Raw genomic sequence first — 6,102 nt, 5'->3', positions numbered from 1 at the left:
GCTTGTTCTTCTTCTTCTTCTTCTTCTTCTTCTTCTGCTTTACTCTCCCTTGCTTGCTTCTCCTTTCGTTACCGTTTCTCCCTTTGATTTCGCTGCTCCAGCCTCCACGGCCGTTTCCATCGGTTTTCTCGCTTTTGCTAGCGAACAATGTCTCTTGGTAGCTCTTGCTACGGTCAAGAAGAATCGTCGCCAGCCCGAGGGCTTTCTTCGGTTGCAGCTGCCGTTAAGCAAATTTCCCGATGCAATCCCATGGCGCTGGAAACCGATTCGACGGGGAATTATCACGTGCACTTTCTCTCGACTAACGCGATTACGCGAAAGAGAGGCTAAGAGAGGGAAAACGGTTTAAAACGTTCGGCCGCTTTTATTTTCGAGCTGTTCAACGTCGAACGTTGAATTTAGAGCAATGTAAATGGGGTTTGATGCCCATTCGCTCTTCATGAATGAACCCGTGGATCAATTTCTCTTCAATTTTTAACCGTATTCATTCAATCATCCTGCCGTTCTGATGTTCAATAATTTCTGCCGGATTTCCTGAAATACTGCGGTACGATATTTATTTATTTCGTTGATCCGTTATCGTGGCTCGTGTGTAACACACGGCGTGATTCATGGAATTGTAGAAAGCACTTTGGAGATATATAGAACATAATAGAGTTCGAGGAAAAAAAGCACGATCCGTATTGTGACTATTACTGAATTAATTTTCAATCGTACCAGACTGATGTGCGTTGTAGCTACATCGACTTCTATCAATTATACACGCGTGTACAGCATGAAATTGGAACGGTGAAATTGCGTGGCTATTACGCTATCCCATTATACTGCCAGTCGTTCATTAAATAATATTCCAATTTTCCAAGAATATGAACTCGTGCTGCATGAAATAGTCACATGTATCTCTGCATGCTTCGAAATCTGTAAACGTTATTGTGGTAGAAAATCGAAACCAGTTGCATAAAGAATCTTCATTACTCGAAAAATTCTTTTTCTCAAGATACGTATGTTTCATCGTTTCACACGGGTTTGTGTAATGCCGATGGAGCGTAAAATTTTGTTTCAATCAGCGCGCGGTTAAATACAAACCCATTTAATCATGTCGCTGGCCGTTCGTTAAATAACACATTCCAATTCCCCAAGGATATTAACCCCTTTAGCACACCGAGGCCGAGGTGAAACCGGGCGGCCCGTTAAATAAATAATTTTGATGAAGCGTGTGCTTTGCCATTCCTGATTAGCCGGGTCTACGTGTCGCTTGAATTATGCAATTTCCGCTCCTTCGAAATATTCAGCTCATTACAAACCATTAATCGTAAAAATAACCCAGCCGTGGATGAATTATTATCGTCGTCGATCGATGCAACAAACGATCCTCGACACGAACATTTCACTCGTGAAATTGTTATTTATAAAAGCTAAATTTATACGGATAACTTTTAATAGATCAAATTAAATCGATTATATAAGAGAGCAGTAACTCGTCGAGCAAACGATTCGAGGAGTGTTTCTTGAAAAGTTGAAGCAAGGGGAGAGCGTAGGTATAGCAAATAAAAAAGAATCACTTTCACCAACGACGGAAACTGATCCACGGAGATGATCATCCATCGCGGAAAGCTTCCTGGAGGAAAGTTCGAGTTAAGAAACTCCAGTCAACGATGGCCGAGCCGTGTGATCGAGTTACAAGGGCGAGGCCTCTTAACTAGCGAGACCTCGACGGCGTCATTCAGCGGATACACAGCAAAGTAAACGTTTATTTAGAAGATATCATCTTCACCTTTCTTGAGTCGGCTAGTCCGCCCTCGCCCCCGTCTCGGAGGGATACTCTCTCTCGTCGACATAATCTGCGCGAAAGTGTTTAACCATGGAAACGCGATCGCAGATTGCATCTAATCTCCCGTTGTATCTTGATTTGCTTCTGCGACTCCTTCAGAAACGGCCCTCTACCTCCTCGAGGATTTCGAAGGACGGCTAACGGAGAACGGGACGCAAAGAATTGTCTCTGCCTGAAATTTCACTCGCTCGTTTCGAGCCCGTAAATGTTCCAGTTTAATATTCATATTCTCCTTGAAATAAAAAACTTTCCGTTTCAAATTAAACCTCCTGCAATTTTGGTACTCGGCTGGAAACCTTAGAGATATGTACTACCTTGTTTGCTTATCATTTTAGATGAACGCTTCGTCGAATAATCAAATGAACATTACAGGTTTGTCAAATAGGATGTTTGAATTGAACGCAGAATCGCTGGCAAGCCTCGCGCTAATCCTTCATTGCACCGTTTATTTCAGAGAATCGCTGCTTCGTAATCTAATTTGGCCGCAGTGTCCGAACGAGGACAATTGTAACCAGCTTTAGCGAAATGACTAAACCTGCCGATAATGCAGGAGATTAAAGGATCCCCCCCGAGATGGACGGTCTGGGAATCGATAAAATCAAAAGCAGCCCAGTGAAGTTCAAAGCAGCCTGAAATCGAGTAAGAGGGACGAAGTACGAGCTTCCAGGGCTTTTCACCTGCTGAAAATTACGATACCACCGGCGTAATCTTGTTGAAAGCTATTAGGTCAATCAGCGACGCGTTGCTAGTCAACGAGAACGGGCTTTTAGTCGGCCAACTTAATTAGAGACGATATCGATGTTTTCAACGCTTCGACAATGTTCGAAGAACATTTTCTTCGGTATAATTTCGCCATTTCTTTGCGATCTACTTAACTATAATCATCATCAACGTACGAGGCGTTTTTTGCATCGACTTCAATCAGGCTCGTTGAAGCTGAGAGATATTTCATGATTAAATGATAAACCGCAAGACGAACGATGTTAATGAATTGTAGGAATGTCAAGGATTCGTTCGTTAATTAAGAAATTCACCGCGAAGGAACGCGGTACAACAGAATTTAAGGTCCTGGAACCGGTATTTTGTCTACCTTTGATCCTTCTCTCGGCGGGACCTTCGTAATTTCATTGAAACGCGATTCCAAAATGGTATAGAGCAGCATGAAATATGCCGGTTTGCTTCCTATATTCCATCTTTATTAGTAGTTCGTTATCGGATGCTATTTAGTTTACGTTTAATATTGCTCTCGAATGTAATGAAAGTTTCATCGAACCGATTTCTAATTTAAAATTAAGATCTGCTGGAATTTATGATCCGATTACATCCACGTACAATGTATCCACAAGTGGAAAGTTTTCAAATTCCTGTAATCCAAGATTCGCGTACAACACCTACGCGCACGTATCTTGTGTACAATGTTTAAGTTAGCTAAATAAACCGCTATATCGTAATCGTTCTGTTTGTCAAAAACTTTAACTTACAACGCGTTGGCACCGCTTAATGATCAGAATGTTGCGATAACAGGGTTCCCAGCTGATTTTACGAACCACTGGCCAAAACTGGTTCTGTAATTCTGTGCCGTGATACCTTTTGCCTTCCCTTCGTCTCCTGATTGTCCCACCTGATATTACGGATCGCGTCGCCACCAGGACCCACTTACACCTCACGCAGGTATTCGAGCCGCTCGTGAAACGTACGGCCGAGAGTGACCAAAAGCATCGGGAATCAGGTTTCAATCGTTACAACGTGACAACGTAACGCAACCCAATCGTTCAGGGATCGGTACAGAAACAGGTTCTGCGATCGCGAGTTGTTCGAAGGCCCTTCTTCTTATGCTTCGGTTTCTCTTCTCTGATCTCTTCGCTCGACCACCCTTGTTTCACCGAATTTCGCCAGTCGAGCGCCCTTAACGTGGGCTCTGAAATACAAAATGTCTTAAACCGTAGCCACCTGTCCTAGACCCATTATCGCTGAAATCGTGCGCATCAACTTTGGAATCCTCTTAAAAGAACTACTTCGCCTTTAATTTTTTTCATTTCGTAGTATCGTGACCCATAAGTTCACCTGAACAGGTTTACTGTAATCCCTTCACCTACCTTCGAGTGCCAAGGTAAACGGTTTATATAAGTTGCAGGAATCGAATTGCAACAAGAAGCACAGGTTGTGAACCAATAAGCAACAACAGCAGCAGCAGCAGCAGTAACGGCAGCAATCTAAACGAAAACAGGTTTCTCGATCATTCGCGTGTCGTTTTTCAGATAACTTCCCACCCTATTGTTTCACCTAATCTCACGGGCGAAAACACAGGCTCTCGGGGCCCGTATAGTCAGCGAAGAGTGTAAATATAGGAGGCGGTCGTTCTTTGGGCCTTGCGTACGCCGCTGGCACCTGTCGTGTGGCTTCAGGTAGAAGGAAAGATAGAGGGGAACGGGTTTCGAGATGGGTGGAGGGACAGAAAGCGACCACCATAAGATGGTGGCTCCGGTGTGGTTGTTTCAAGACCGGTTCAGGAATCCGGGGCCACGCTTACGCGCCAGTGCTTATCAACTTTTGCCTTCTCGTTGCTGCCTCTTCACCTAAGGCCTAAGGCGATGCTGACTGGCAAATCGATGCTAGAAAACACCGGCTCGACGACGATCACGATGACGAGCGGCTTTTACGAGTGACTCGGCTCGGCTCTCTTTCTCTGCTCTTTCTTATCCCCTCCTCGCCAGCAAGCCGTGTTTTCTGCAACATTCGCATCACACTGCAACTGGAAGAGGACGCCTAGCTTGTCGGAGAAACGTTCGAGCTGCTTTTGCATAAGAATACACGAAAAAAGGATAGCGAGAGGGTATAAAGGGTCGTGCTTCGGAATTCAAGGCTCGTTCAGACGGATTTTTCTCGGCGTTGCGTTGATAAGAACAGCCCTGGTCCAGCTGTTTATTGGAATGCACTTTTGATCCAACGCTTCTATCTCGATGCTCTCCCATTTTCTTGCATTACGCCATCTTCCTCGTCAGTCACTTCTTAAAACAGGCTGCTTTGAAGGGACTTCCTGCTCGCGTACGAGCGAGCTTAAAGTATTTTTAATCTCGTTTCATATCCGGAAGCACTCGGATTTATCGATTTTCTTCGGCCAACACGTTTGACGTTTCTGCCGCGACGCAATATCCTTCGAGCGAGCGTCTCAGCCTCACCGACGACTCTGCTTCCCCTTTCGATTGGGCTCGTTCGCTTGGAAAACTCCTAGCAAAAAGCCTTTCGTCGAAGGTGTCTCAATCGCGAGCCCCTAACTCGTGTCGAACAAAACATCGGTTCGACGAGTTAACGAGATTTGCCGGGGCGAACTGCTTCTTCGATCGAATCGTTGAAAGATTCCTCCGTTAAGGTAGTTCGACCATAATCCCAGACTCTTCCACGTCGCTCCCGTTTCCGTCTTGGATTCCCTCGCGAGGAAAAAACGAGCCTGTTTACTGGCATCGCAAATTTATAACCCGTGAGTTCGCAGTACGAGCACATCAAGAACTTCGTTGCGACAAAATTATCAGATTCTTATTACCACTGTCGATGTGTAGGAGAGATCGGGGACAAAAGTACCAATTTGACTTTGAACGACGATTACGCAAAAACTATAATATTTACTGAAAAATGTTTTAGACGAAAATCTTACGTAGGTATATGACATTATTAAACTACAGCAGTTTCGCTTTATGAAAAATAATACACATACTGTCGATCCCGATCTCCCTTACTTGATTTCTGTACGTAACGAGCAAAGCAACGAATACGATACAGAAATGATAAATTTCAGTCGAGAAGACTTACCGATCGGCCATTACAAAGGAAACTCGAAACTATCTAGACTGTGATACTAGCCAAGCAGCAATTAGTGACGCAACGTCAATTTTACGGATCCTTAATGAGACCCTTAGCAAAGCGTTAGCTGCCTTCACAGAAACACCTTTGAAACCATCATCAAGAGTTACGGATTTAATGGTGGTTTCTAAAAAGCGATATCGGAACGATAACCCTCAATTAATACCATATGTACAAATATCTAAAAGGAATGTGAAGAATCGAAGAAAACAATTACAACAATTCCGATACATATCGATGAAAAATCACGCGCTAACAAGTGTATAAACGACCGGATGTTTTTCAAGCTTGATGGGCCACGATAAGATCGCAAGTTCATTAAGACTGATCATAAGAAGGAACTGACGTATCGGTGCAACTGATCGAGTAGAAAAATAAGAAAAACTTGAATCTTTGCTATCGTGCAATTAGTT

Source organism: Osmia bicornis, chromosome 1 (assembly GCF_907164935.1).
Source record: "Osmia bicornis bicornis chromosome 1, iOsmBic2.1, whole genome shotgun sequence".
NCBI classification, from domain to species: domain Eukaryota; kingdom Metazoa; phylum Arthropoda; class Insecta; order Hymenoptera; family Megachilidae; genus Osmia; species Osmia bicornis.
This window is presented reverse-complemented; position numbering follows the sequence as displayed.